The 13,799-nt window shown below is 37.2% G+C and overlaps 1 protein-coding gene across 1 annotated transcript in view; it reads left to right on the forward strand.

Annotated features, from left to right (window-relative positions):
* Positions 1 to 3,000, forward strand: part of LOC139947344 (coiled-coil domain-containing protein 174-like) — a 33,003-nt gene extending 30,003 nt beyond the window's left edge. Inside the window, 2 exon segments of the mRNA XM_071945242.1 lie at positions 446 to 645; positions 2,883 to 3,000. The gene's annotated coding sequence lies outside the window, so the exon portion shown is untranslated.
* Positions 3,001 to 13,799: the final 10,799 nt, after the last annotated feature.

The following is a 13,799-nucleotide window of genomic DNA, read 5'->3' on the forward strand; positions in this document are numbered from 1 at the left end:
TTGAACACATGTACTCTTTGGGTGAGTTCGTTTAGCTTCCCTGGGTCGACCTCGGTTTGCTCGGTACGTTCGCATAGCTTTGACGGGGCTCACCCGGGTCAGCCCCCAGTGCCCTGCTTGTGGAGTGGGTCACTTTGGGGGTGACCTGAGGTGCAAGCCGTCACCATGAGAGGGCGAGTGTGATCGTTTGTTTAGCTCTTGTCAGGGGCCCACCCGAGTGAGCATCGCGGGGTAGACCCAGGGAAGTGTAACGAACGCACCATTTGAATACTTCGTCTTTGCCCCATATCCAATGAAGCCTTCGGCCTCGTTGGATATGGAACGCAAAAGCACTGTATGTTTCTGTATTCCACTCGAGCTTGTGTGATAATTTATGTTATCCCTGATGCAAATTTGACATCTACTCTGGCTTTACTATTATTATTGTCATTATTATTTTTTCCAGGAGTTTCATTTCCCTGGTCTTGATGACTGCATTCTCCAAGCTTGGTCCAAGGGTGTGGATCTATTTGAGAAGGCTGGTGTGAAGGTGTCTGAAGTCTCTGTGCCTAATGTTCAGTATTCAACAGCTTGCTATTCAGTGATGGGCCCTGTCGAAGTGGCATCCAACATGGCTAGATACATTGTATGATGGAATTGAGTATGGTGAGTGAACATTTGTTAAATTTTAATTAAGGAATACAAGAGTGGTTCGAGGTCTTGAACGTTTGAAACTGGCAGGATCATGGTGGTGCGATAAAGATAAAGGACCTGCCGTCGATTTCACAAAGAGTTGGGACTCGTCTTATCTCGAGTTAGGATTAGTAACTCATAACTTAGGATTAATCTTAAGGTCCGCATGCTACAGTGCTGGGTTGGGACTCGTCCTAAGTCCTAAGATTAGTCTTAAGTTAGAAAGTGTTTTGTGAAATCGACGGCTGGGCCCAATTTCATGGCTCTGCTTACCATAAGCACAAAATCGGCGCTTGCGGAAGCAAGGGACTTCTGTGGTATGGCGTGCGTATCTCACAGGTTAGCGGGGAATTTTGGCTTGTGCGCTTGCGTTTTTCCTGGTTACTAGGCATTCTACGCTTTCACAACTAGCACAGAAATTGGGTGTTTGCAGGTCAGTGGAGATTGGTGAATGTGCCAAATTTGGTAAGCAGAGCCATGAAATTGGGCCCCGCAAGGTTTTAAACGAACTTTCCAGGCTAAGTCACCACTCTTTTATTCCCATTCATATACACTTTTTTTTTTTTAAGCGCAAACATGTTTGAAAATCTATTGAACATTTTTTGTAATTTTTCAGTTCTTGTCACGATCTTATGATTTGACTCAAGTAGTTGTACATTGATTGCTGGTGTATTTATTGTATTGCGCTTAAACAAGCACCAAGCAATCTCGCCTATATTTGAACACTTCTAGCCGTGTTTATAACACTCGTTTAAACACCCCCACATGACCATGGCGTGTTCTCCACCAATAGGAAAAGCGAAACTGTCTAGGGTTTATTCATGGTGAATTGATTCACAACATGCTTTATACTGTCAAAAGCTGCTGTACTTCTAGCTGAGCAAGTTTTTCTTGCCAATTAGTGTCGGGAGTTGTTCCCACACATCTCTGGTCTCCTGACGATGACTACAGCAAGCTAGTCGAAATTCAAGAACTGACTCCACGGTAGTGCAGTTGTACGATCCTGTAAGCTAAAATTGTAGTCCCGCCAGTTGTCTATACCATCCGCCCAGGTAATAGTTAATGAGCAGGAATCGTCTTTTCAGAACTGAAAAGTCTCCCGAACACCCAAACAATCTACTCCGTGGTCGTTGAATAAAGAAATAATAATAATAATAATACACAGTTTTTATATAGCGCTTCACACAAAAAGCTTTGAAGCGCTTTACCATGTTTACAAGAAAAAACAACAACAATATTACAAATTAACAAAATTAAAGATAAGCATATATACACAGAAAGCGGCAGAAAACAACAGAGAACTAATTGAGTAACTAGGTTTTGAGCAGTGATTTGAATTGATTAGCAGTTTGGGCAGTTTTTATGTGGTTTGGCAGAGAGTTCCAAAGTACAGGTGACGAGTATGCGAAAGAGCGATGACCGTATGTCTTTGTACGTGTGACTGGTGTTTGAAGTTGGGATGAAGACGCAGATCGAAGAGCTCGAGATGGTTTGTGAGTGTGAATGAGTTCTTGAAGATACTCAGGTGAAGATCCATTGATGCATTTGTATGTTATAAGGAGAAGCTTGAATTGGATTCGTTTGCCGACTGGTAACCAGTGAAGTGATCTGAGTATTGGTGTGATGTAATGCCGGGATGGTGTACGCGTGACGAGTTCTCTAAGAACAAACTGTACCTGGCAAGTAGATACACACAGATGTTACTGCAAACCAGATATATATTGATACCTCACCATGCAATGCCTCAAATCACCTCGACAACATATCACCCCAGTACTTCGCTCACTTCATTGGTTACCCGTCTCCAAACACTTAGAATTCAAACTTCTCCTGCTGACATACAAATCTCTCCACCAATCCGCACCTCACTATCTTTAAGATCTCCTTTATCCATATGTGCCTCATCGTACCCTCCGCTCCAGCTCTACCTCTCAACTAGTCCCATACATCACTCGCACAAAGTCTTATGGCCACCGCTCGTTCGCATATTCTTCACCCTCACTCTGGAACAACTTACCGCACAACATCAGAACTGCTCCGAACGAAAACATTTTCAAACATCTGCTGAAAACTTACCTGTTTACTCATTAATTTTTGTAAAGTGCTTCGGGACTGTTGTGTGAAGGGCTATATAAGTGCCGTTCATTATTATTATTATTAAACCCTATAAACATCTACAAATGTACCTTCCCATTATATTGTCCCTGTAGGTCATAGACATGAGCATAGTGATTCAACTGAATCACTGTATGCAGCGACTAGACACCAAGGTTTCAATGATGTCGTCAGGGGACGGATTCTTGCCGGGAACTACTTCCTGCTGAAAGAGTGAGAACAATTCACTGAAATTCTAAAATGATTTTTGGGGTTGAACAAAGAATTAACTAGAGTGGGATTCGAACAAACGACCTCCGGATTAACGTGCCGGTGCTCTACCAACTGAGCTATCTAGCACTATATTGGCATTGTCCCTATTTTGTCAATATCTTTGTTCGGGGGTGCCAGTCAGAAGCCATACAACTGTTAAGTGCCGTGTAGCCAGGGATCACACCCAAATTACCATACAACCTGGGAGGTGGCAGCCAGGGGATCACCTTAAGGGGATGCGACTTAAAATCATTCTTAAATGATCAAATTTAAAAGGACACGTTGCCTTGGTTCGGTTGAGTTGGTCGGTAAAAAGCGTTTGGAACTGTTTGTTATAAAATGCATATGGTTAGAAAGATGTTTTCAGGGTAGAATATAATATACTGCACAAAACGTGCCTCAGAAATGTTGGGTTTTTTTTCTTGTTTTTTTACAAACTAATACAGTCAGCCAATTTGTGGAGTAAAAAATTTGAATTCACAAGGTGGTCAATACTTTGCCTTTGTTCAACCAAAAATTATTTAATGTTTACCCAATCAGTTTCCTTTGTGGCTTATTATTAAATATAATTTGTGCATTCCTGTATTAGTGTTATTTTCCAAGAGCATTTGTATTATTTTTTCGGTTGCGCTTGAGTAATTGGTTATTAAAAAGTGCGCTTTTTAAATGCAGTGGACACTATTGGTAATTACTAAAAATAATTATTATCGTAAAACCTTTCTTGATTACGAGCAATGGGGAGAGGTTGATGGTTTAAAACACTGTGAAAAACGGCTTCCTCTGAAGTGCTATAGTTTTTGAGAAAGAAGTAATTTTCCATGAATTTGATTTCGAGACCTCAAGTTTAGAACTTGAAGTCTCGAAATCAACCATCTAAACACACACAACTTTGTGTAACAAGGGTGTTTTTGTCTTTCATTATTATCTCACAAGTTCGATGACCGATTGAGCTCAAATTTTCACAGGTTTGTTATTTTATGCATATGTTGAGATACACCAAATGTGAAGGCTAGTCTTTGACAATTACCAATAGTGTCCACTGCCTTAAGTTTGTATTATTATAAATATTAATATTATTATTATTCTGTCTGGACAGCAATTATGAGAAGTACTTCCTTCGTCTGACGTCTGATTGCGAATGATTTCCAGAGAGTGTTTCGTAGTGGAGTAGACGTCTTACTAACACCTTCCTCAGTCAGCGATGCTAGGACGTATAAAGACTTTGTAGCCCGGGACAATCGGCAGCAACAGGAAGTAGAAGACGTAATGTTCATGTCGGCCAATTTAGCGGGTGAGTCCTCTTTAAGCACAGTTCAGACTTCCTGGGAATGCGATACAAATTTTGATGCCACATGGCTGTTTTCACATGGAATCTTTCGCAGGAGTCAACTGATGCGAATCATCTTTGCGTGTTTGTGATGTAAAAATTTGTGGAAAATAGTGGAAAATTACTCGAAAACTACGTCACTTCACAGGGAGCTGTTTCTCACAATGTTTTATATAAGCAACAGCTCTCCGTTACTCACTACCAAGTAGGGCTTTATGCTAACAATTATTTTGAGTAATTACTGATAGTGTCCAGTGCCTTTAAAGACACTGGACACTATTGGTAATTGTCAAAGACCAGTCTTCTCACTTGGTGTATCTAAACATATGCATAAAATAAACCTGTGAAATTGGAGCGCAATTGGTGGTCGAAGTTGCGAGATACTAATAGAATAAAAAACACCCTTGTCACACGAAGTTGTGTGCTTTAAGATGCTTGATTCAAGTCCTCAAATCCTAAACTGGAGGTCTCAAAATAAAACTCGTTGAAAATTACTTCTGTCTCGAAAACTACGTCACTTCAGAGGGAGCCGGTTCTCACAATGTTTCATATTGTCAACCTCTCCCTATTACTTGTTACCATGTGAGGTTTTATGCTGATAATTAATTTGAGTAATTACCAATAGTGTCCACTGCCTTTAAGCGATAGCAAAACAAGATAAACTTTTAATCAAAATTGTTCCTTTTGCAGGCATTCCAGCGATATCAGTCCCCGCCTTCTTGTCACCACAGAGCATGCCCATAGGACTGCAGCTGATTGGCCAAGGGTTCAAGGAGAAACAGCTGTTGACAGTCTTTAAGTGGTTGGAACAACAGGTGTCATTTCCGTGGCAGGAGCTTCAGAGGTCACTGAGGTCAATGGACAGATGACCCAGGTCAACCGAGCTCAATAGGTTAATAGGTTTAACTTCCCTGGGTCTACCCCGCAGTGCTCACTCGGGTGAGCCCCTGACAAGAGCTATTCGAACGATCACACTCGCCCTCTCGTGGTGACGGCATGCACCTCAGGTCACCCCCAAGTGACCCACTCCAGAAGCAGGGCACTGGGGGCTGACCCGGGCGAGCCCCGTCACAGCTATTCAAAAGTACCGGGAAGACCCAGGGAAGCTAAACGAACCCACCCTATAAGATGGTTTCATTGGATTTAATTTGTTATTTTAACTTTTTTGTTCCATTATAAAAAATGGCATTTGGCAAATAAAATATTTTAAAAACTACAAAAGTTTGAGGTTGTCATGCTTTGTTTGTCCAAAATATGACACTAGAATGGATACAGTCTACTCGACGCTAATAATGCACATGTACCATTCCTTTAGGATAAAAAGTTCACATGGCCTAAACTTTTCCGAGCGAAAAGTTCACAGGGCTATACTTTTTGCTCGAAAAAAAATCACAAGGCTATAAAGTAAAGCCTTGTGAACTTTGCGCTTCAAAAAAAATCATAAGGCCTTGTAAACTTTTCGCTCTATAAAAATCATAAGGCCTGGTGAACTTTGCATTTGAAACAAATCACAAGGCTATAGCCTTGTAAACCATTAGCTCTAAAAAAATCATAAGGCCTTGTAAACTTTTCTCTCTTAAAAAATCATAAGGCCTTTTAAACTTTGTGCTCGAAAAAAATCACAAGGCTATAGCCTTGTAAACTTGTTTCTCTTAAAAAATCATAAGGCCTTGTGAACTTTGCGCTCGAAAAAAATCACAAGGCTATATATAGCCTTGTAAACTTGTTTCTCTTAAAATATCATAAGGCCTTGTGAACTTTGCGCTCGAAAAAAATCACAAGGCTATAGCCTTGTAAACTTTTTGCTCTTAAAAAATCATTTGCCTTGTGAACTTTGCGCTCAAAAAACCACAAGGCTATAGCCTTGTAAACTTTTCGCTCTTAAAAAATCATAAGGCCTTTTAAACTTTGTGCTCGAAAAAAATCACAAGGCTATAGCCTTGTAAACTTGTTTCTCTTAAAAAATCATTTGCCTTGTGAACTTTGCGCTCGAAAAAAATCACAAGGCCTTGTGAACTTTGCGCTCGAAAAAAATTACAAGGCTATAGCCTTGTAAACTTGTTTCTCTTAAAAATGCATAAGGCCTTGTGAACTTTGCGCTCGAAAAAAATCACAAGGCTATATATAGCCTTGTAAACTTGTTTCTCTTAAAATATCATAAGGCCTTGTGAACTTTGCGCTCGAAAAAAATCACAAGGCTATAGCCTTGTAAACTTTTTGCTCTTAAAAAATCATTTGCCTTGTGAACTTTGCGCTCAAAAAACCACAAGGCTATAGCCTTGTAAACTTTTCGCTCTTAAAAAATCATAAGGCCTTTTAAACTTTGCGCTCGAAAAAAATCACAAGGCTATAGCCTTGTAAACTTTACGCTCTTAAAAATCACAAGGCCTCGTGAACTTTGCGCTCGAAAAAAATCACAAGGCTATAGCCTTGTAAACTGTTTGCTCTTAAAAAATCATTTGCCTTGTGAACTTTGCCCTCGAAAAAATCATAAGGCCTTGTGAACTTTGCGCTCTTAAAAAATCATAAGGCTATAGCCTTGTAAACTATTTGCTCTAAAAAAATCAAGAGGCCTTGTGAACATGCGCTCAAAAAAAATCATAAGGCCTTGTGAACTTTGCACTCGACAAAAAATCACAAGGCTATATAGCCTTGTAAACTTTTTTCTCTTAAAAAATCATAAGGCCTTGTGAACTTTGCGTTCGAAAAAAATCACAAGGCTATAGCCTTGTAAACTTTTTGCTCTTAAAAATTCATAAGGCTCTTAAAAAATCATTTGCCTTGTGAACTTTGCGCTCGAAAAAAAACACAAGGCCTATAGCATATAGCCTTGTAAACTTTTCGCTCTTAAAAAATCATAAGGCCTTGTGAACTTTGCGCTCGAAAAAAATCACAAGGTCTTGTAATCTTTTTGCGCTTAAAACAATCATAAGGCCTTGTGAACTTTGCGCTCGCGAAAAATCATAAGGCTATAGCCTTGTAAACTATTTGCTCTAAAAAAATCAAGAGGCCTTGTGAACTTTGCGCTCGAAAAAAATCATAAGGCATTGTGAACTTTGCGCTCGAAAAACTTCACAAGGCTATAGCCTTATAAACTTTTTGCTCTTAAAAAATCATAAGGCCTTGTGAACTTTGCGCTCGAAAAAATCACAAGGCAATAGCCTAGTCAACTTTTTTCTCTTAAAAAATCATAAGGCCTTGTGAACTTTGCGCTCGAAAAAAATCACAAGGCTATAGTCTTGTAAACTTTTCGCTCTTAAAAAATCATAAGGCCTTTTGAACTTAGCGCTCGAAAAAAATCACAAGGTTATAGCCTTGTAAACTTTACGCTCTTAAAAAATCATAAGGCCTAGTAAACTTTGCGCTCGCAAAAAATCATAAGGCTATCCCCTTGTAAACTATTTGCTCTAAAAAAACAAGAGGCCTTGTGAACTTTGCGCTCGAAACAAAATCATAAGGCCTTGTGAACTTTGCGCTCGAAAAAATTCACAAGGCCTTATAAACTTTTTGCTCTTAAAAAATCATAAGGCCTTGTGAACTTTGCGCTCGAAAAAAATCACAAGGCCTTGTAAACTTTTTGCTCTTAAAAAATCATTTGCCTTGTGAACGTTGCGCTCAAAAAACCACAAGCCTTGAAAACTTTTCGCTTTCAAAAAATCATAGGGCCTTTTGAACTTGCGCTCGAAAAAAAATCACAAGGCCTTGTAAACTGTTTGCTCTTAAAAAATCATAAGGCCTTTTAAACTTTGCGCTCGAAAAAAATCACAAGCCTTGTAAACTTTATACTCTTAAAAAATCACAAGGCCTTGTGAACTTTTTGCTCTAAAAAAATCATAAGGCCTTGTGAACTTTGCGCTCGAAAAAAACACAAGGCTATAGCCTTGTAAACTTTTTGCTCTTAAAAAATCATAAGGCCTTGTGAACTTTGCGCTCGAAAAAAATCACAAGGCTATAGTAGCTTTATGAATTTTTCGCTTCTGAAAAAAAAAAAATCATAAGGCTATACTTGATAATAATGCTGGACCTTACCCTTTATAGTTTTTTTAAGTTTTGCCCCAACTTTTAAGTAAAAATAAAAAAATCACAACTTCCTAGTTATTGCTTCAAATATTGTTATTCTTGGCATCTGTTCAATATTCAATAAAAAAAGGCTGCAGAAAAGCCTACTACAAAAAAATAGGCAAAAGTTGAGAAAAGTGCTGGCCTCACCCCCTATGATTCTTTCAAATTTCGGCCATTAAAAGGATGCCGATCGATCCCCCCTGTGAATGAGGTTTGTGCACCCCTTTACTTAGTCTGGTCCCCAGACCCAAAAATCTTCGACTAGGCTCTATCGACAAGAGACGTATAGGAATCTTTGGTCAGGAGACCAGACTACCCTTTGCTCCCCCGCGGCCATTTTCTTTTCTGAGCGCGGGCATGGTGTGTGGTGAAAGCAGATTTTCTGCAACATTTTACATCGCAAACCGACATCAAAATTCAACAACTTTCACATGATAACTGTACGGATGTTCATAGAATCTTCTAAATCAGGTAAGTGATTCATGTGTTGATGCAAAAGAGGAATATCCATGGATGAATTAATTTCTGAAAATATGTCGGAGTCCTGCACTGGCGATGTGATCGTCATGTACCAAATTGATAGTGTGACCCAAAAATATTAACACTAAATGAGAAAATTCAACAATTTTAATTAATGGTGTCTTGGAGTTCCGACTACAAGGAACATCATAAGTAAAAGTTCAGCTTCCTGAGTTAGGTGTAATATTTTCGCAATGGTACGGGACCTTTATACCCTGGGCTATGTACATGTTATGTATATGTGGAGAAAATTTAAAGACCTCAGAACAATTTAAAGGCCCCTGAAGTAATTTTCCATTTTCCCAATGCCTTATACTTCCTATATCCCCTCATTTGTATGAACACTAATTTACATCTATACTCAAAATATAATTTTGTTCTTTTTCAGAGGTCGTGGAATCTGATGTTTCCCTTTCATCAAGTGTATGCCGCCTCTCCCTGCATCTTAGCAGCCTTTTCAGCCACAACAGCAGTCACTGAGGTACACAGCCTCAACCATTCTGTGAGGCAATCTGTAAATCATATTCTATTACTAGCTGTAGGGCCAGAATAATTTATACCAACACATTTGCCAAAATTTCTCTTTTTTTTCTCTTAAGACCCACATTATTTATGACTTCTTTTTTTGTGGGGCCGCCGAAGAATCATTTAAATTTCTACTAAAAACTTTAATTACGGTCGGCCCCCAAGGATTTTGGAGAAAAAAAAACTAGCTTTATAATAATGCATCCTATTAAATAGCAGTATAGTTTATCTGATACTTGGTAGTTACTCCAAAAATTAATTACCATGAAAACGTTAGAGCACTGGTCATGTTGATGTTACAAAAATGTTGTTGGAAAAGTGTTAAAAAAAATTCACCCCAAAACATTTACTCTTCTCATGCATCTGAAAGCACACAATTTCATAAACGGAATATGGGGTTTTCTTTCATAATTTGTTTTAAACTTTAATGACCATTTGAGCCAAACCTTCCATTGGTTTGTTATTTATGCATTTATTGAGGCAAACCAAGTGAGGAGACTGTTGTTTGATAATTACCAAAAGTATCCCAACCTTAATTATTTTCTAAAATTTATTTTTAATTAGTTCATCAACACCAAGAAGGCATCAAAGTTACAAGTTGTCAAAATATTTGGAATCATCAGAAAATAATAAGCAAACCAGACTAGATTGTTTATTTGAATTGTCAAGAATTTATTTGAACAAACTTTAAATGTCTTCCAGAGAAAGAAAACAATAACACTCACATAGTGCATCCATACTGTTAGACATTACCCCCACCCACCCCAACCTCAAGAACTTGATTATGACTATACTGTATGTTACGTTTCCTTAATGTTTTAATTAAAACAAATTTTGTTTTTGTGGGTGCTTTTGCACTCCTATTGCTTCCTTACTATTCATTTTGATAGTTGCTTAAATTGATGGTTGGAAATATGCCAGTTGATGTACAATTACTTTTTGAAAACTTCATTGAAATTATTTCAAAATGTTTTTTTTTTTAATGCACTTGTCAAGTGCCACAATTCAAAAATTGTATTTGTAAAATCAAATACAGCTTTCAATTCATACTTGTGTTAATTAAAAAGTATTGAAAATGTGTATAGTTTCAAAATTGAACTTAAACCCCCAAAATATTCGCGAAGAAATATCAGCTGGCAAATAACAACCATAGCTAAGAAATATAAATGATCAACCAAGGAAGAAATGTAACCTGTTTTATCCAAAAGGAGTCCACATGGCTAACAAAAAAACTAGTCTCATAAATTAACTATTTGTGTTTTGCAAACTTGCCAAAAAAAATTTTGTGCTTTTTCTTCATCTTACAAGAACTCAGAATATTTACAGAATCAAAGCGTTTTTTTTTCTTCTTTTCAAACAAATCTAATTAAATTTGACTCCTTTATGGTTTACAGGTTGCATTTCTTACTTATAAAGAAGGTACAACATTGGTATTCATATACTGCATATAGAGTGCACAAATTTTGACACAAAAAACGTTATCTCAAATTTGCAGCGTTTTCATAACACATTTCTTTATTTATTGTTTAACTCAATACAGTTTTTACATCAAGTGGACATTTAGATGAATGTTTACTTGCATGCTTACCAAAATTGAAGGTAATGCATAAATTCCCGCAATAAACATGTAATTCAATTCACAATATTGCTATTTAGCGTAACTACCAATGTTGTATCTTCTGTAAAGGCCGCATCTTATAGCTTGTTCTGTGACTTTATAATATCAATCTTGGAAAGTTTTTGAGTGTTTTTGTCAAAAAATGACTAAGTCCAAAAAAAGACTAAGTACAAACATTGACTATGAGTTTCTGCTCAAAAAAATTACTAAGTACAAACAATGGCTAGTTTTTTGGTCGAAAAAATGACTAAGTCCAAAAAAGACTAAGTACAAACATTGACTATGAGTTTCTGCTCAAAAAAATTACTAAGTACAAACAATGGCTAGTTTTTTGGTCGAAAAAATGACTAAGTCCACAATAGAACACCGAAAGTCAATAATTACCAAGTGTTTTTGTCGAAAAAATGACTAAGTCCAAAAAAGACTAAGTCCAAACATTGACTATGAGTTTCTGCTCAAAAAATTACTAAGTACAAACAATGGCTAGTTTTTTGGTCAAAAAATGACTAAGTCCACAATGGGACTCCATTTTATTGTTATATAAAGTCACAACAAGCTATAAGACGATACCTTTAATAAGGGGCTGTATTCCATTTTGATGTACCTAGCTATATAATCTAATGGTAATTTGAATTTGACGCCTTGTATAAGAGTCATGTGCAAATTTCTAGTTGATTATATTGTTGGTGTACATTGCTTTGGGATACAGTCTCTTCTGCACCCCTATAGGGGGTGCACTTGGTTGATCAATATTTTAATAATAGGGGGGGTAGGGCCAAACTTTTTACGCAGTTAATTTCGAACCGTACAACGGCACGAGAAATTTTTTTGGCTGACTTAGTCTATATAAAAAAGGCGTTTTTTTAGGGATTTTTTTGATTTTTTTAAGCACCACTGAACTGTAGAAGCAGCAGAGTTGCGCAAACGTGTGTGCCAATCGGTGTGGCCAACTACTATCTAGAAAGTGAAGCGACTAAATGATCTAAGTATTAATGGAAGGAAAGCATTTTATTAAGTTAAATCAAGTTAATGTTTCATTGATAGTCTGTTTTACCAATGTCCTGCCTTACATGATTGACAAACTAAAAAGATTGTTTTTTAAAAGTCCGAAGCCAAAAACAAACTTAAGATTTTTTTTTCAAAGTCCAAAACAAAAGTCGGAAAGGATTCTGTTGCCCGTTAAAATGTTTGATGAATCTGTATCAAGTGTACCATCGGACGTCTCCCCCTGTTCGGGCAAACACGTCGCTAAGTTCTTGGAGTAAATTTCAAGTTCGAATTTTGGTTGAAGTGTAAAAGGACGCTTCCACTCCGTCACCGATTGAGTCCTGTACCATCAGAATAACGAAGACTTCAACCCAGATGATGATGCGCTGATCAGAGAAACAAGATTCCAACATGGCGGCTGAACTTGAAAAATTTTGAGAATTTTTGTGACATGCACAAAAAACAGAACAGAATACTCAGGAATGTATTGGTTTCACTTGCATTAGAAGTACTACAATTTGTTTTGGATTTGTTAAAACATCACAACATTTTAACAGTGTGTGTGATTACACGTTCAAATGAAGTCAAATTTCAAAGTCAAAAATTAGGTTAAACACAAACATCAGATTTGCATCTTCATTGCAGAGTATCATTACAGGAGATATTGTAGATGACATTGGGTTTATGGAGGATAACTAGACTGAGAAAAAAAAACTCTTAAAAAAAAAACTAACCTAAACAAATTAAGGATTTATCAGTGACGATAAGATCCTAAGTACAACAAAGTTTCAAATCCTACGGAACTACAAATTGCTGATGAGGTCCCAATAAAGTATTGAACATCTAGGATCAACAACTACTCCTACTAATTGACTTCATGTAAATCTGCAAACCAACCACTGCATACTAATGATTTAGTACTAATCATAAACTACAATGTTTTTGCATAAAAATGAGTCCGACGTCGATGTCGGAAAATTAAGGTTTTATCAGCGACGATAAGATACTAAGTACAACAAGTTTCAAATCCTACGGAACTACAAATTGCTGATGAGGTCCCAATAAAGTATTGAACATCTAGGATCAACAACTACTCCTGCTGCTTAACTTCATGTAAATCTGCAAACCAACCACTGCGTACTAATGATTTTGTAACAATTATACACTACAATGTTTTTGCATAAAAATGAGTGTGACGTCGATGTCGGGAAATTAAGGTTTTATCAGTGACGATAAGATCGCTGATAACTTGGTGTATTTTCCATCTAGAAAGACACCTGTGATTCTGCAAACAGTGCATGACTAAAGTAACAAAGTGATGGCTTATTTAGATTACCTATTCCTGCTGTGTCTTTTTAGCATAATATTCATAACAAAGTCAATCTAACAAGCAAATTGAGAAATAACTATTAGTTATTTCTCAATTTGCTTTATTTGTTTAATAACTCTACACTAATACTGGACTAGTGTTTATGCTTCCTATAACTACCTAGCCATGTGACAAATTACAATGTTTGTTCCGAGGTTTCACTGAATAAGTCTACACTAATACTGCTAATCTGCTAATAAGCACCTAGTTTGATCCATTGTACACTACGCTGTTGTACATGTTGAGACGTTCTCTACAGGTTACATATCTTAAACTTGCCAACTCTTTTTAGAACCTGTCAAAATATTAATGACCAAGTGTCTTTGTCACTTTAACAGCCTAAATAACTAGAG

This window comes from Asterias amurensis, chromosome 14, assembly GCF_032118995.1.
Source record: "Asterias amurensis chromosome 14, ASM3211899v1".
Lineage (NCBI taxonomy): Eukaryota > Metazoa > Echinodermata > Asteroidea > Forcipulatida > Asteriidae > Asterias > Asterias amurensis.